At 45.4% G+C, this 19,199-nt stretch overlaps 1 protein-coding gene and 1 pseudogene across 8 annotated transcripts in view; one reads left to right on the top strand and one right to left on the bottom strand.

Moving 5' to 3' along the window:
- Window positions 1-19,199, bottom strand: part of ZNF335 (zinc finger protein 335) — a 346,490-nt gene that overhangs the window by 209,996 nt on the left and 117,295 nt on the right. The gene's annotated exons all lie outside the window — the stretch shown is intronic.
- LOC130297875 (U2 spliceosomal RNA) lies at window positions 11,795-11,877 on the top strand (annotated as a pseudogene).

The following is a 19,199-nucleotide window of genomic DNA, read 5'->3' as shown; positions in this document are numbered from 1 at the left end:
CATCTAAACCCTTCCTATTGGAGGTTGATGCCTCCTCAGTGGGAGCTGGAGCGGTCCTTCTACAAAAAAATTCTTCCGGGCATGCTGTTACTTGTGGTTTTTTTTCTAGGACCTTCTCTCCGGCGGAGAGGAACTACTCCATCGGGGATCGAGAACTACTGGCCATTAAATTGGCACTTGAGGAATGGAGGCATCTGCTGGAGGGATCAAAATTTCCAGTTATCATTTTCACCGATCACAAGAATCTCTCCTATCTCCAGTCTGCCCAATGACTGAATCCTCGCCAGGCCAGGTGGTCGTTGTTCTTTGCCCGTTTTAACTTTGAAATTCATTTCCGCCCTGCCGACAAGAACATTAGGGCCGATGCTCTCTCTCGTTCCTCGGATGCCTCGGAAGTAGAGGTCTCTCCGCAACACATCATTCCTCCTGACTGTCTGATCTCCTCTTCTCCAGCCTCCATCAGGCAAACTCCTCCAGGGAAGACCTTTGTTTCTCCACGCCAGCGTCTCGGGATTCTCAAATGGGGTCACTCCTCCCACCTCGCAGGCCATGCGGGCATCAAAAAGTCCTTGCAACTCATCTCTCGTTTCTATTGGTGGCCGACTCTGGAAACAGATGTTGTGGATTTTGTGCGGGCCTGTACTGTCTGTGCCCGGGATAAGACTCCTCGCCAGAAGCCTGCTGGTCTCCTTCACCCTCTGCCTGTCCCCGAACAGCCTTGGTCTCTGATTGGTATGGACTTTATTACAGACCTACCCCCATCCCGTGGCAACACTGTTGTTTGGGTGGTCGTTGATCGATTTTCCAAGATGGCACATTTTATTCCTCTTCCTGGTCTTCCTTCAGCGCCTCAGTTGGCAAAACAATTTTTTGTACACATTTTTCGTCTTCACGGTTTGCCCACGCAGATTGTCTCGGATAGAGGTGTCCAATTCGTGTCTAAATTCTGGAGGGCTCTCTGTAAACAACTCAAGATTAAATTAAACTTCTCTTCTGCTTATCATCCTCAATCCAATGGGCAAGTAGAAAGAATTAACCAGGTCCTGGGTGACTATTTACGGCATTTTGTTTCCTCCCGCCAGGATGACTGGGCAGATCTTCTACCTTGGGCCGAATTCTCGTACAACTTTAGAGTCTCTGAATCTTCTGCTAAATCTCCATTTTTCGTGGTGTACGGCCGTCACCCTCTTCCCCCCCTCCCTATTCCCTTGTCCTCTGGTTTGCCCGCTGTAGATGAAGTGACTCGTGATCTTTCCACCATATGGAAAGAGACCCAAAATTCTCTTTTACAGGCTTCATCTCGCATGAAAAAGTTTGCCGATAAGAAAAGAAGAGCTCCCCCAATTTTTGCTCCCGGAGACAAGGTATGGCTCTCCGCTAAATATGTCCGCTTTCGTGTCCCCAGTTACAAACTGGGACCACGCTATCTTGGTCCTTTCAAAGTCTTGTGCCAAATTAATCCTGTCTCTTACAAACTTCTTCTTCCTCCTTCTCTTCGTATTCCCAATGCCTTTCATGTCTCTCTTCTTAAACCACTCATCATCAACCGTTTCTCTCCCAAGCTTGTTTCTCCCACTCCTGTTTCCGGTTCTTCTGACGTCTTCTCAGTGAAGGAGATACTGGCCTCCAAGACGGTCAGAGGAAAAAGGTTCTTTTTGGTTGATTGGGAGGGCTGTGGACCTGAAGAGAGATCCTGGGAACCTGAGGACAACATCCTAGACAAAAGTCTGCTCCTCAGGTTCCCAGGCTCCAAGAAGAGGGGGAGACCCAAGGGGGGGGGGTACTGTTACGCCGAGCGCTCCGGGTCCCCGCTCCTCCTCGGAGCGCTCGCAACATCCTCGCTACTGCAGCGCCCCGGTCAGATCTACTAACCGGGTGCGCTGCGATACCGCCCCCAGCCGGGATGCGATTCGCGATGCGGGTGGCGCCCGCTCGCGATGCGCACCCCGGCTCCCGTACCTGACTCGCTCTCCGTCGGTCCTGTCCCGGCGCGCGCGGCCCCGCTCCCTAGGGCGCGCGCGCGCCGGGTCTCTGCGATTTAAAGGGCCACTGCGCCGCTGATTGGCGCAGTGGGTCTAATCAGTGTGTTCACCTGTGCACTCCCTATGTATACCTCACTTCCCCTGCACTCCCTCGCCGGATCTTGTTGCCATCGTGCCAGTGAAAGCGTTCCCTTGTGTGTTCCTAGCCTGTGTTCCAGACCTCCTGCCGTTGCCCCTGACTACGATCCTTGCTGCCTGCCCCGACCTTCTGCTACGTCCGACCTTGCTCTTGTCTACTCCCTTGTACCGCGCCTATCTTCAGCAGTCAGAGAGGTTGAGCCGTTGCTAGTGGATACGACCTGGTTACTACCGCCGCTGCAAGACCATCCCGCTTTGCGGCGGGCTCTGGTGAAAACCAGTAGTAACTTAGAACCGGTCCACTAGCACGGTCCACGCCAATCCCTCTCTGGCACAGAGGATCCACCTCCTGCCAGCCGAATCGTGACAATACTGCTGCTATCTTCATAGGATCAGTATATATAGTAGTTATACACCTCCCCTCTAGCTCTATCTTTATACTGCTGCTACCTCTTTGGGTTTAGTATATATAATAGTAATACACCAGCCCTCTCAGCTCTATCTGTATACTGCTACTGCTATCTCTATGGGATCAGGATATATAGTAGTTATACACCTCTCCTCCAGCTCTATCTGTATACTGCTGCTATCTCTATGGGATCAGAATATATAGTAGTTATACACCTCCCCTCCAGATCTGTCTGTATACTGCTGCTATCTCTATGGGATTAGGATATATAGTGGTTATACAACTTCCCCAGCTCTATCTGCACACTGCTGCTATCTCTATAGGATCAGGCTATGTAGTAGTTATACACCCCCATCCAGCTCTATCTGTATATTGCTGCTATCTCTATGGGATCAGGATATATATAGTAGTTATACACTTATTTGTGAAGGCGTATTATTTCTTTGTACTTATTATGGTAAAAATACACTTTCTTGATTAGACTTTATTAGAAAAAAAAATTTTTTGTTTTTGTTCTGTAGCTTCTGTTATCAGTAAAGTCAGTCAGAGAAGTAACTCTTTTACAGGTTTCATATCAGCCTTTCTCTTCTCTCCTGAGCCAACTTCTAGGCTGATTTATGCCTAGATAAAAGGTCAACTTTGATCTGGTCATAAAGCACCCTAAATATTCCTATGGAGAAAGTGTTTTTATACCATTATAAGTACAAAGTAAGAAAATAATGCTCTTCAAAGGTGTCCATAGCCTTTAAAGAAAAAGTTCAACACAATGTTTTCAGGTTGTAGCACTACATAGACTACTACAAACTACACTACAAAAGAACACAAAGTGCACATCGGTCGGTGTTTTTTCTTTCTTTTATATGGTGATTTTCCCCTTTTGAAGCTGTAAAAGATCTTGCTGTATAAGTGCACAATTTATTAACAGAATTTTGTATATTTAAAGGGGTACTCTGCCCCTAGACATCTTATCCCCTAAGGATATCCAAAGGATAGGGGATAAGATGTCTGATCGCGGGGCTCCCACCGCTGGGGACCCTCGTGATCTTGTCTGCGGCACCCCAGACATCTGGTGCATGGAGTGAACTTCACTCCGTGCCGGCTGACTGGCGATGCAGGGCGGAGGCTGATGACATCGCGGTCACGCCCCATTCGGGACATCACGGCCACGCCCCCTCAATGCAAGTCTATGGGAGACTCCCAGACTTGCATTGAGGCGTGGCCGTGATGTCCCGAGCAGGCGGGGTCGTTACGTCATGAGCCTCAGGCAGTTATACAGATTTGTAAATTACTTCTATATAAAAATCTTAATCCTTCCAGTACTTACCAGCTGCTATATGCTCCACAGGAAGTTGTATAGTTCTTTTCAGTCTGACCCCAATGCTCTCTGCTGCCACCTCTGTCCATGTCAGGAACTGTCCAGAGTAGGAGCAAATACCCTTAGCAAACCTCTCCTTCTCTGGACAGTTCCTGGCACGGACACAGGTGTCAGCAGAGAGCACTGAGGTCAGACTGGAAAGAACTACACAACTTCCTCTTGAGCATACAGCAGCTGATAAGTACTGGAAGAATTAAGATTTTTATATAGAAGTAATTTACAAATCTGTTAAGCTTTCTGGCACCAGTTGATTTAGCAAAAAATGTTTTCCACAGGAGTACCCCTTTAACTCCTTCCACTAACGTAACAGCCCAAACATTTCTCCTTATGGTGGTGCTGGGCGGCCTAGCTGCACCCTTCATGCACAGATGAGAATGAATCCTGACAGCTCCTCTCTGCTCGGTTAGAGATGTCACAAATTAGAAATTTCTGGTCTTCTTTCACCAACAAACATCTCATCCATTTGAGGCCACATGCTCAGTCTTTGGCACCAGAAACCATCCACTGTCTCAGATTTATAATATCCTGACATCCCCTGGCGGTATTCAGCTGCCTCCCTATCCCAGAAGCTGGAAATGTGACCTTAACGAATCCTTTACTGCCAAACACTGATTGAAAAAATGTTTATTGCTTCATAAAGCTTAAATTACAGGAACCGCGTTCGGGATCCTTCTCGACACGCACCTGTTGTCCTTCATACCCGTTCCTCGGAAATGCATTAGTGCCTGCATTGGAGCTTTGTTCAGGTTTTCGTAGGCAAATGCGCCAGAACGTATCAATATGTAAGTATACAGTGCAGCAGATGCCATAGCATGCCACAAACTATGTCTTTAGGAATCACATACTTAAAGGGGTACTCTGCCCCTAGACATATTATCCCCTATCATATGTCTGATCGCAGAGGTCCTGCCGCTGGGATCCCCGCGATCTCTGTACAGCACCCGGTGTGGGCGCCGGGGCTCATGACGTCATGGCCACGGCCCCTCCTGATGTCACTCCACTGAGGGGGGGGTGGTGTGACATCATGAGGGGTGCGTGACCGTGACGTCACAAGACCCGGCGTCCGCACTCTGCACTCGGAACAAAAAATTTTCAAATGCTGAGGCAGCGGAATACCCCTTCTAAAGGGGTATTCTGGTATTCAAATAAGACCATAACTCCAAGATATATAACTTACTATTCCTCTTCATCCTCAGACAGCACAGCTGGGATATTCTGTCCCCCCGGACTCCACCCTGCCTTGTGCTGAGCAATGCCACAGGCAGAGGAGCAGATGGAGAATGAATGCAGCAGCATTTGCCGATTTACTGACTAACAGATCATAGCATAGCAAAGTATATTATTTAGTTTACTGCGTTCGCCGTGTACAATCAATACCATTATATTTTAATAAATTGGGCAATTTTACAGGACTACCAGACATGGTATTTTTTTTGGTGTTTAGATTCATTTATTTACAAAATAGGAAAAGGCGTGGGGGGGGGTTGAAAGGGGAGGGGGTGATTAAAATATTTATTATCATCAGGAAATTTTTGTTTTTAGTTCTTAAAAACACATTTTATTCCTGCTAGGGGAATTGTATAAGAAAAGATTTAATATTTACTATTTCCTTACACTGAAATGTGAAATCGGCCATCTCCTAGTACAGTCTGCCAATGTCAGGATGTACGAGCTGATCTTTCACCATAGTAACTAAGGCCTTCAGAAGGACTTGGGCTGCCATGACAATCAACCGGTATCCTGTCATTGTATTGTGGGGGTGCTGATTAGAGCAGCTGTCATAGAATAGCCTGGATGCTGTGATTGCAATTAATAGCAGCATCTAGACATGTGACAGATGCAGATAGCAGCCAGCACCCTCCGTATATGGAGTGAGGTCAGCTTTTTTGGCCAGCTGCGTACTTTCCCACCTGACCCATAATGTACAGGAATGTCATCCATCGAGAACAGGTTAAATGGGGTTTGCATCAACAAGCATTAAAGTGATCTCCAGTGCTGGTCATTTTTGGCAGGTGTCAGCTGTAGATAGCAGCTGGCACTCTCCATGTATGGAGTGGGCTCAGCTCCACCTGACCCATAATGTACAGGTATGTCTTCTATCGAGAACGGGTTAAATGGGTTCCTTATTTATTGTATCATCTAGACATGGCCATAATTAAACTGATCTCAAGTGCTGGTAATTTTTGGCAGGTGTCAGCTGTAGATAGCAGCTGGCACTCTCCGTGTATGGAGTGGGCTCAGCTCCACCTGACCCATAATGTACAGGTATGTCATGCATTGAGAACGGGTTAAATGATATATTTATCGCGTGACGGGCATCAGACTGATCTCCAGTGCTGGTCATTTTCCGCAGGTGTCAGCTTAGCAGATAGCAGCCAGCAACCTCCATGTATGGAGTGGGCTCAGATCTTTTGCCTGCTCCATACTTTCCCACCTGACCCATAATGTACAGGTATGTCATGCGTAGAGGCCAGGTTAAATGGGTTCCGTATTTATCACATCATCTAGGCATTTATCATCATCTAGGCATTAGTCTTATCTTCAGTGCTGATCATTGTTTGCAGGTTTCAGTTGGAGATAGTAGCCAGCACCCTCTGTGTACAGGTACGTCATATGTCAAGTTAAAGGTTAAATGGATTCCTAATTTAATGCAGCATCTAGACATGTCAGGTATTTGACTGATCTTATGCTCTGGGAATTTTCGGCAGGTGTCAGCTGCAGATAGCAGCCAGCACCCTCCTTGTATAAAGTTAGCTCAGCTATTTACCCTCCTCTATATCTACCCACCTGACCCATAATCTACAGGTACATCATTCATCGAGAACAGGTTAAATGGTTTTCTTATTACCATTATCTAGACATGGGGGGCATCAGACTGATCTCCAGTGCTGGTCATTTTCGGCAAGTGTCAGCTGCAGATAGCAGCCAGCACCCTCTGTTTATGGAGTGGGCTCAACTCTTTAGCCAACTCCATACTTCCCCACCTGACCCATAATGTACAGGTACGTCATGCGTCGAGGCCGGGTTAAATGGCTTTTTTCTTTTTTATCATATCATCTAGACATAACCAACATCAGACTGATCTCCAGTGCTGTTTTTTTTTTGTCTTTTTTCCAGCAGGTGTCAGCTGCAGATAGCAGCCAGCACCCTCCATGTATGAAGTGAGCTCAGCTTTTTAGCGTGCTCTATTCTTCCCCACCTGACCCATATTGTACGTCATGCTTCAAGGACAGGTTAAACGGATTCCATATTTATGGCAGCATCTAGACATGACCAACATAAACCTCATCTTCACTGCTGGGAATTTTAGGCAGGTATCAGCTGCAGATAGCAGCCAGCACCCTCCATCTTGAGCAGAATACAAAAACGTGGTGTAAATAGGGCGTTCGTCTTTCTTTTTTTTAATTTTTTTTTTTTATGTGCATCCCTTTACGCTAGGAGTCTACACAAAAAAACATAGGTGGCCAAATAATATGCATTGATGAGATCAACACGTTTTTCGGAGGGAGATCGCCAGGGAGCAGATACGCAATGGACATGCACGATGCAGCGTCTGGTACGGTGAAGATCCTGTGGGACAGAGATGAGCAGTCTGTGGATGATTCCGCCTGCTTAGACCTTGCCGAGCACGCAGTAATCCTGTCAGATTTACGGATTACCAGGGGCTGGTTGCATTTCTGTGCTCAGATTTATCACAATTTCGAGTGTCTTGTGATCTGCGGCACTGGCTTCCAGAGAAGCATGCATATCGGATGTGCGGGACTCTCGTATGGCGCTTCTTAAGTGTCAAATATGATGACCCTTAGGCTTCCGAAGTATTCGGGGGGGAGGTCGTCACTATTGTAAAGAGCAGTGTTTCCCGACCATTGTGCCTCCAGCTGTTGCAAAACCACAACTCCCATCATGCCCGAACAGCCGCTGGCTGTCCGGGCATGATGGGAGTGGTAGTTTTGCAACAGCTGGAGGCACACTGATTGAGAGACACCAGTATTGAAAGTACAGTAATCTTATGGGGGGAGATTTATCCAAACCTGTGTAGGAAGAGCAGGGCAGTTGCCCATAGCAACCAATGAGATCGCTTCTTTCATTTTTAAAGAGGCCTATGAAAAATGAAAGCAGCGATCTGATTGGTTGCTATGGGCAACTGCCCCACTCTTCCTCTACACAGGTTTTGATAAATCTCCCTCATTGTGCCACATTTTAAAGGGGTATTCCAGGCAAAAACTTTTTTTTTATATATCAACTGGCTCCGGAAAGTTAAACAGATTTGTAAATTACTTCTATTAAAAAATCTTAATCCTTCCAATAGTTATTAGCTTCTGAAGTTTTCTGTCTAACTGCTCAATGATGATGTCACGTCACGGGAGCTGTGCATGATGGGAGAATATCCCCATAGGAACTGGAGAGCTCCCGGGACGTGAGTCATCAGAAAGCAGTTAGACAGAAAACAGCAACTCAACTTCAGAAGCTAATAACTATTGGAAGGATTAAGATTTTTTAACCCCTTAAGGATTGGGTTTTTTTCCGTTTTTGCATTTTCGTTTTTTGCTCTTGCCTTTAAAAAATCATAACTCTTTCAATTTTGCACCTAAAAATCCATATGATGGCTTATTTTTTGCGCCACCAATTCTACTTTGTAATGACGTCAGTCATTTTGCCCAAAAATCTACGGTGAAATGGAAAAAAAAAATCATTGTGCGACAAAATTGAAAAAAAACCCGCTGTTTTGTAACTTTTGGGGGCTTCCGTTTCTACGTAGTACATTTTTCGGTAAAAATGACACCTTCTCTTTATTCTTTAGGTCTATATGATTAAAATGATACCCTACTTATATAGGTTTGATTTTGTCGGACTTCTGGAAAAGATCATAACTACATGCAGGAAAATTCATACGTTTAAAATTGTCATCTTCTGACCCCTATAACTTTTTTATTTTTCCGTGTATGGGGCGGTATGAGGGCTCATTTTTTGCGCCGTGATCTGAAGTTTTAACGGTACCATTTTTGGATTGATAGGACTTATTGATCGCTTTTTATTCATTTTTAAATGATATAAAAAGTGACCAAAAATGCACTGTTTTGGACTTTGGAATTTTTTTGCGCGCACGCCATTGACCGAGCGGTTTAATTAATGATATATTTTTATAAATCGGACATTTCCGCACGCGGTGGTACCATATATGTTTATTTTTATTTACACTGTGTTTTTTTTTTTTTATTGGAAAAGGGGGGTGATTCAAACTTTTAATAGGGGAGGAGTTAAATGATATTTATTCACTTTTTTTTTGCAGTGTTATAGGTCCCATAGGGACATATAACACTGCACACACTGATCTCTTATACTGATCATTGTTATCCCATAGGGACCTATAACACTGCACACACTGATCATCATTGATCACTGGTTTCTCATAGGAAACCAGTGATCGACGATTCTGCCGCATGACTGCTCATGCCTGGATCTCAGGCACTGAGCAGTCATTTGGCGATCGGACAGCAAGGAGGCAGGTAGGGGCCCTCCCACTGTCCTGTAAGCTGTTCGGGATGCCGCGATTAGCCGCGGCTATCCCGAACAGCCCGACTGAGCTAGCCGGCAACTTTCACTTTCGCTTTTAGCTATTAGAGGGGGGTCCCGGCTTCACTATGACGCCGGGCCCGCCGTGATATGACGCGGGGTTACTGTGTAACCCCTTGTTATATCAGGAGAGCAGGACCAAGGACGTACCAGTACGTCCTTGGTCCTTAAGGGGTTAATAGAAGTAATTTACAAATCTGTTTAATTTTCCGGAGCCAGTTGATATATAAAAAAAAGCTTTTGCCTGGAATACCCCTTTAATGGCTTTATTATAAATATTATAATACATAATAGTGATGCATATAAATGAAGGCAAGGGCCTTCAAAGTGACTGCCTGGGTGTTATTGTGTAAGTATTGACACTGGCATGATGGGAGTTGTAGTTTTGAAACAGCTGGAGGCACACTGGTTGAGAAACACCAGTATTGAGGGTACAGTTATCTTGGGGGAGAGAGCTGCCAGGAGGGATCTGATGTACAAATGTAATCTTGTAGTTCACCACATGACAAAGACTGACATCCAATTTATTGGTTGCCTGAGAATCATTAGCTTCAGCAATGAAATGTATGGATGTAGATGAGCTGGGATAAAAACAAATGGCGCTAAAGGAATAATGGTGGTGAGTTAGCATTATATGGGTAAAAAAAAAAACTTGAAGTGCTTTTTGAAATAGAATTTCTACAGAATTGTTTATAGAATTAAGATTTTTTTTGTAGCACTATGATGACAGAAATGGGTCATTTACTTCTACTGTGTGCTATTATTCCAGTATAAAATACACTGGGCTTGGTAAGAGACTATAGTTAAAACTTATGTAGCCTAATCCTGCATTCATATGTTACTCCACGTACTCTGCTCCATCTTCTTCTACAGACAGTTGTAGGAGAGAGGCATGGATATGGTCAAAAAATGGCCAAAAGGCCATATACACCCTTACATTTAATTTAAGAAGACATTTTTTTTTAATTTGTGTCCTAAAGTTGATTTGTAAATAAGCACAAATCTGTGATAATGCTGATACGTCACAGTAAGGGGTACTCCACCCCTAGACATCTTATTTATGGGAGGGGGTGTGATGCTCGCTGACCGACCTGTACGATTTTACTAGGAGACCAGCAGTATAATATTAGTACCTAAAAGAGATTGGCGGTACTTCTGCCGGCTCCAGGTTAAGGAATCAAGCAGCAGCTTTAAAATGATGTTTACTTTACTATTCTTAGAGGGAAATGTAATAATGTTAGGTAAATAGCAACATGGGGCCTTTTATTCCGTACTGGTAAATCATAAGAAGAATGTCATAAATGGTAAATTCAATCTAGAAGAATGCAAGTTCTCAATTCTGCAAAATATTAAATATGATCAGTTGCAACATGAAGGCTCCGGCCTCTTTTATGTTCCTGAATGAATAGAGGAGGGGTAAGATGTTGGAAGACTCTTCTGGTGGTGGCTTTTCTATTTAATATCTGAAGGATTGGGCTGTTGAAATCCATCTCTCCCATGACATCATCTGTTGGGGAAAAGTCAGGAGGCTCTCATACAGCATAGATGTTGGGCCAGTCCCACTTGCATCAGTGGGTTTGGTATAGTGATTTGCTTCATTGTCAGCCTAAAAGGGTTCTTCTTAGAAAATTGATTAATGGCCTATCTGTCACGCTGCACAGAGATAAGTGTAGCCCTAAACTGACTCACACTCTCTGTCCGTGCATATAGGGGTGCCCACCTTCTTAATAGGGTTGCCCCAACCACAGTGGCGGTCCCTATGCTACTAAGGTGAAGGGCGTAGTGATGTCAAAGTAACAAATAACACAGTATAGAAGTCAGGGAAAAAGTCATGGCTCAAAAAATGTTAACAAACTACTGAACAGCAATTGAAGCGCAAATAGGGATTGTACAAACACATATATATTTACAGTGAAACAAGCCAAGTTGGTGACAGAACGGTGCAGTACAAAATCACATAGCATTAGAGTTGTCAGGAAATCAGGGACAAGGGAAAGAAAATGAATCTCAGGCAAGAACATGGTGTCTGAGACCAGTAGGACTAGACCAGCTAAGAAGGGCGTGAAGCTCAGGCCTGACACAATTGGCCAGTCATTCACACCGCCTGATTGGCCCAGATGTCGTCGCGGCAATGTGTGATGCTGCAGCTGAATGGGAGGGGCTGGAGCTGTAAGAGACACAACTGTTACACCATCCTCAAGATAGAATAATCAATGATCGGTGGGGTACCAACACCTAGCACCCCTGCTAGTCAACAGTTCTGGCATTTAACGGCACCAGGGTGTAAACACAGTGTAGTGGCCATGTCAAAAGGCTATCGCTTCTCGGCCTTTTGGCTAAGATCAAGTGTAGTATCTGTTCTTATCAATTTCATGCTGGTGGGCCAAACAACACCAGTATGGAGCTGGTGGGGATGGGTGCTGCATGGTAGGGGGCAGGTGTACCAGGGCGTTCCGGGGCTGGTGCCACATAACCAGCTCAACGGCTGCCCTGATGTGACCTGTTTCCTCCAGGTCTCGCCATGAGGTTAGAGGGTGTAGAGCCGAGGTACTTCGGTGCCTCGGGGAGTGGTGACACTGAGGTGCCGAAACTCACTGGGTGTTATAACTCACTGAGTGAACGCACTGCACCATATACTCTTGACCTTTGGCACTCACCATTGGTATCCCGACCTTCTGGCTAAGATAAGGGAAATTTTTCTAGATCTGGCTCTTAAAAAAAATAAATAAAAAAAATAAAGTAGTGGCCATGTCTGGTTGCTACAGCTCAGCTCTCATTGACTTCAATAGGAGATGAGCTGCAGTAACCCGTCACAACTACTACACAGTAGATGGAGCCAACTGCTTCAGGCCCTGTTTACTGTGTATATGCTGATGCTCATCAATCAGCTATTGAAGGCCTATCCCTTACTGCGGATTGGACCATAACCAATTTTTGTTGGACAACCTCTCCAAGAGTAGGCATGTAGTTGTACAAGATAACTAAAATATGGCTGTTTGTTTGAGGTTATGGCCATGATTATAAAGTCGTTAACTAGTAGACTGGTGGAGGGTAGACTGTTGGGATCAGTGCCGATCCTGACAACGGGGACATAACTCCCTGGAATGCATGGTGTGGACCGAATATGCGCATTCCCTGCTCCATACACAGTCTGGGGTGGGGGGGCTGGGGGGGGACAATTATGTCCCCATTGTCAGGATTGACAAGGTCCTCAGTATAAAAAAAAATATCGCCCCTCAATATAAAGCATTCACAAACCCTGACTTTTAATGAGATGGGAAAACCCCTTTAAGACAAGTGTATATGTTCTGTAGTCGCAAAACATGTCAGGGGACTGAATGGTTGAGAGCAAAGCCTCCTGCTGTGGGCCCTGAGTATTTTGTGAATCATCCTGTAGGTTTGCTGAATTTGTCTCACATCTGAATTCTCATTTTCTCATGCTGTTACTACAGAAATCGAGATTCGGATGAGGTGACTCAGACATAAGCACACAGTAAGAAAAATCGAAAAGAAAACCCCCCTAAAACATAACCTTTACTTAAAAAAAAGTTTGAGTATTATAGTGAAGCAAAGGTTTAAAAACTGGCCCTGATATGTAAGACAGGTGTCACATGGTATCACCCCTGACTGACTGTGATATGAACAGGCTGAAAATCCATTCGTGACACATATTTATCCATACATATCCAGTTAATAAGTCAGTAGTGTTTTGATATGATGCACAACCTAGATAAAAATCCTATCCAACATGTTTCTACATATCTAAAATATAATGATTCCTCAGGGATTAAAATTATATGTACAAGGAAAAAATGGAGAAAACAAAGTCCCATAATAAAATGTTGATATGTCAGCGACTGTTTACATTAGAAATGCTGTATGCGCATACTCCATGTTGCAATCTGTTAGAGGGTTATATGCCATGGAGAGCCAAGATGGACTTACAACATTGCAGCTTGCTCGATGTCTGTGATGATACTTGGAACACTCACGGAGGTAGTGGATCCGCTGTACCTGTGTGGAAGATGACGTGGGCCGTACCAGGGAGCAGAGTCTAAGGTGCTGCTGGTTTTCACCAGAGCCCGCCGCAAAGTGGAATGGACTTGCTGCGGCAGGCGGCACCCAGGTCGCTTCCCCTGGCACGACTCGTCCACACAGGCAGCTGAGATGAAACGAAGCACAGGAAGGATGAGGCAACTCGTAGTCAGGACAAGCAGAAGGTCAGGGCTGGCGGCACAGATGCGTGGTCAGGAAACGTAACAGGAGGACAACAAGCAGACGGCAAAGAAGCTAGATCAGGTCACGGAGCGGAAGGTCAGTACACAGGCAGGGCTATACACAGTAACGCTTTCTCTTGGGCACAGGGCACACAAAGATCTGGCAAGAGGTAGAGGGAGGTGCACATACATATAAGGAAGAGACAGGTGCAAACACTAATTAAGGGCACACTGGCTCTTTAAATGCGGCACGTGCGGGCTCTCAGATTTAAAGGGCAAGTGCACCCTTACAGAACCAGTGGATAAGCCAGCAGGAGCAAGGGGTAAGTGATGGCCCGAGATTCGAATCCCGGACCCGCCGGAGGTGGAGGGCACTCACAGGCAGAGTGAGTGGCCGGAGCGCTCGCTGCAACAATACTCCGGATTGAATAACACTGGCCTCAGTATAAAAAATGTGTGTAGACACCTGCTGATAAATAACGCTCTGAACAGTTCAAAAAGTTTATGTCCTAGATAGTAGCAGAGGATTTAGGCGACTAATACTGACCAGATTCATGAATCAAAAAGGTTCCAGGGAGAGGGTTGCAGATGGTGCCAGAAACCATTAGCTGCATGCAGGGATGCCGAGCAGTGCCCTGAGCACATGGTAGGACACAGTTCTAAGACTATGTGGAGATTTAGCAAAGCCGCAAACCCGACAGAAAGTTGAACATTTTTACGGATCGATGGCACGCTCCCAATTGGGCAGGCGGAGAAATCATGGATGGTCGGAAAAGTAGCGTGCACTGCAACAGAGGCAGCCAACTGATCACTGTAACATGTCTGGAGGGTTGTGCGGCTGAGCACCATCCCTGGCTTGAGGCAGTGAGACAGGGAGAGGAGTAAGCCAGAGAGCGAAGCGCTAAGCCAGACACTTATTCAAGCAATCTGTGAACGTCTGAACACCCAGACCCTAACGAATCAAAACTCTTGACATGTCTCTGTGGCTGGCGTAAGTCTTATAGACCAGGCAATGATTCATGGGAATAAAGGAATGTAAAGTAGCTTTCCATCAGAAGGAAGATAGCTGGCTTTCTAGTGCCACCTGTTGGAAGCAGCTACATTGGAAGCATGACCACTCTATCCATGTGTGAGAAAGCGGGAGGATGACCTAAAACCCAGCACTACGCATGGATCACCTTCAATGTCGCCATGAAATGTTTATAGAGTCTGCACGCTCTGGGACTAATACACACGGGTATATTTCTATACTATGGTAAGCGTGGACTATGCACTTAAAGGGGTACTCCACTGGCCAGCGTTTGGAAGTAAATGTTCTGAATGCTCTTTTCACACGGCGGGGGTCGACCACGCCCCTCGTGACATCACGGCCTCGCCCCCTCAATGCATGTCTATGGGACTTGCATTGAGAGGGCATAGCCATGATGCCACGAAGGGTGTGGCCATTCCCCGTAGCGCGAAAATAGCGCTCGGAACATTTACTTCCAAACGCTGGCCAGTGGAGTACCCCTTTAACTGTGTGTGGATCAATGGTCTATGGTGAAGATATTGTCACATGGTGGTTTATTAATAATCATCAATAAGCAAGTACTTCAGTGTTCTTGCATTTATTCTGATATACAAGGTTTATGGCCGGAGGAGGCCTGGCGAAAATGACGCTGAATTTATTATGCGGTTTGAGGAACTATGTGTTCCTTGGATTGAACTGCCCTATTGTGGCTTCCTAATGAATTAGAGGTCACACCAGTAGTGATCAGACTCTATAGATCTCAATGTGAGTCTGCTGTCATTCCACAATTTAAAGGGGTACTCTGCCCCTAGACATCTTATCCCGCTGGGGACCCCCGAAATCTCCCTGTTGCACCCGGCGTTCGTTTAGAGCATTGGGTGCAGCGCTGTAGGCTTGTGACATCACAGCCATGCCCCTTCGTAACATCATGACAACGCCCCCTGAATGCAAGTCTATGGGAGGGGGCGTGACGAGCATCTGTCCCGCATCGCCAGTCATCCAGTGCAGAGTGAAGTTCGCTCTGTGCACCGGATGACTGGGGTGCTGGAGCAAAGATCGCAGGGGTCCCCCTTTGGAAAGTGGATAAGATGTCTAGGGGCGAAGTACCCCTTTAAAGTTAACCTGTAGGTTACAGGATAGGTAAGTAATCGGTGGGGTTCTAAATTTTAGGACCCTTGTAAATCTACGGAATGAAAGGAGCAGAATGTTCACGTGTGGCCGGTGGAACTGCACCATTTTTTGGCTTCCGAATTTGTTCGATCGCCACATAGAACTTGTCTTTTCTCCATCAACTGATACTGTACCTAACCCTGACATTTCCCGGTATGTGGTACTACCATAACTCCCGGGCAGCAGGCTCGCTGTCTTGGAGTTATACTTGACTCTGATCTGTCTTTCACTCCCTATATTCAGTCACTTTCACATTCTTGTCATCTCAAAAACATTTCCAGAATCCGCCCGTTTCTCACTACTGAAACTGCTAAAACTCTCATTATTGCTTTGATTCACTCCCGCCTCGACTACTGTAACTCTTTACTAATAGGCCTTCCTTTCTCCAAACTCTCTCCATTCCAGTCCATCCTTAATGCTGCAGCCAGACTCATCTTCCTCTCCAGCCGCTACACCGACGCCTCCTCCCTGTGCCAGTCACTACACTGGTTACCAATTCAGTCCAGAATACAGTACAAAATCCTCCGTCTCACACACAAAGCTCTCCACAATGCTGCACCTCCCTACATCTCCTCTCTCATCTCTGTCTACCATCCTACACGTTCTCTCCGATCTGCTAATGACCTCACACTAACATATTCTATAATCCGAACTTCTCACTCCCGTCTCCAAGACTTCACTCATGCTGCACCGGTTCTCTGGAATGCTATACCTCAATCCCTCAGACTCAACAACAACATCCATAGTTTCAAACGTGGCCTGAAAACACATCTCTTCAGACAGGCCTATAACAGTCTATAATTGGCCTCAACATATCCCCAACATATCCTTAATATATCCCCAACATATCCCCAAAATATCCCCAACATATCCTCAACATATCCTCAATATATCCCCAACATATCCTCAACATATCCTCAATATATCCCCAACATATCCCCAACATATCCTCAACATATCCCCAACATATCCCCAACATACCCCCAACATATCCTCAACATATCCCCAACATACCCTCAACATATCTCCAACATACCCCCAACATATCCCCAACATATCCTCAACATATCCCCAACAGATCCCCAACATATCCTCAACATATCCCCAACATATCCTCAACATATCCTCAACATATCCCCAACATATCCTCAACATATCTCCAACATACCCCCAACATATCCCCAACATATCCTCAATATATCCCCACACCTCTTGTTTGAATAGTTATTGTGTAATTTTATGTCTGATACTTGTCTTTGTTTGTACCCCATAATTGTAAGCGCTGCGGAATCTGTAGGCGCTATATAAATAAAATAAATAAAATAGAACCCACACCCTTCCCCGATCACAGACTGTAATGTGTTGCTGTTCGACTTTGTTTCTTTTATAATGAGAAATGGAGCAGAATGTTAGTGTAGCATGTGGTATGGTGTATACTGTAGCTTAGGGAAACTGCTGTATATTATTCTGTCATTCTTTGAATTATTGTATTTTATTGTAGGACTTGTAATGACGACTGAATGATCACTAGAGCCACTTTGTGGACAATGAATGGAGTTCTGTATAGTCTGTATCTTCCATTGCAGGGGACATTGCAGAGGTCAGACCCCTACTAATCACCTAGTTTTCCCTTATTCTATGTATAGGGGATAAGTCTAAATTGTGGGAATACATTTTTGAAGTGGTTAACCACAGATCAAAAGTTATTCCCCATCCATAGAACAGGGAACACGTAGCGGAGCAGTTGAGGTCCAACTGCTGGGACCTCACCTATAGTGAGAATGGAGATCAATTGTCCCCCCAAATGAATTGAGCATCAGTAAGCATGCTAGGGCAGTGATCAAAAAACAGATTTGTAAATTACTTCTAGTAAAAAAATGTTAATCCTTTCAGTACTTATTAGCTGCTGTATGCTCCAGAGGAAGTTGTGTAGTTCTTTCCAGTCTGACCACAGTGCTCTCTGCTGCCACCTCTTTCCGTGTCAGGAACTGTCCAGAGTAAGAGCAAATCCCCAGAGCAAACCTCTCCTGCTCTGGACAGCTCCTGACACGGACAGAGGTGGCAGCAAAGAGCACTGTGGTCAGACTGGAACAAACAACACAACTTCCTGTGGAGCATACAGCAGCTGATAAGTACTGGAAGGATTAAGATTATTCTATAGAAGTAATTTACAAATCTGTATAACTTTCTAGCACCAATTGATTTGAAAAAAAAAAATAATAATAATTGTTTTCCACCAGAGTACCCCTTTAAGCTTGCAGTTAGTTGCGGCATGGATTGAGATGTTGAGTATTAGGGCCATCAAGGTAAGTTGGCTTCGTACAGTTTTACATGTGGTGAATGATAACTGCGTATTAACCATCACAATAGGGGTTTCCGTCATGGTGAAAACCGCTAGTTCCTCGGCACGGAGACTTTGGCAAAACTCCAGCAATATATTAGCCTCGTGCGCTATTTTAAAGAACTCTCGGTTGTCAAAGCGATCAATAATAGCTGTGACAGTTGTTAAAAATGAATTGTTTTCCTGCTGTGAACATTCCGTGGGTAAACAGTAAGACAGTCATAAGTGTCTCGGGCCCTTACAGTTATGGCCTGGGGGGCATAACTGTACGGCAGTGTTTTCCAACCAGTGCGCCTCCAGCTGTTGCAAAACTACAACTCCCCAAAGGATAGGGGATAAGATGTCTGATCGCGGGGGTCCTGCTGTTGGGGACCCCCGCAATCTGTCATTCAGCACCCACCTTTGCTAGCTCTCCGCAGTGCTGGAGGCTCTGAGTGTGCAGCGTGACAACCACGGGGCTGGAGTATCATGATGTCACGACTCCACCCCCGTGTGATGTCACATCCCGCCCCCTCAATGCAAGTCTATGGGAGGGGCTGTCACGCCTGGTCCAGTAGGTGGTTCTACTCCGTGATTGACAGGTCTCCATATGCACACTTAGAGAGCTGTCAGTCAATGGAACAGCCCACTGGACTCTTCATCTTCTCATTTTGCTCCTAGTCCAGAAGGTGGACCTACTCAGTTTTAAAGCAAAATGAGGAGAAAAAAATAAGAGTCCAGTGGGTGGTTCTACTCAATGATTGACAGCCCTCTCCATATGCACACTTAGAGAGCTGTCAGTCAATGGAACCACCCACTGGACTCTTCCTCTTCTCTTCTCATTTCACTCCTAGTCCAGGACCTACACAGTTTTAGAGCAAAATGAGAAGATGAAGAGTCCAGTAGGTGGTTCTCCTGAAGAGCTCCAATGTAGCTGTTTCACCAGACAGATACTCTCTTCAGGAAACTAGCAAAATGGGGAGTACTGTAAGCCCTGGACTGTGT

Source organism: Hyla sarda, chromosome 13 (genome assembly GCF_029499605.1).
Source record: "Hyla sarda isolate aHylSar1 chromosome 13, aHylSar1.hap1, whole genome shotgun sequence".
Taxonomy (NCBI): Eukaryota; Metazoa; Chordata; class Amphibia; order Anura; family Hylidae; genus Hyla; species Hyla sarda.
Note: the sequence above shows the minus strand (reverse complement) of the source record. Positions and strands in the feature narration are given on the sequence as shown.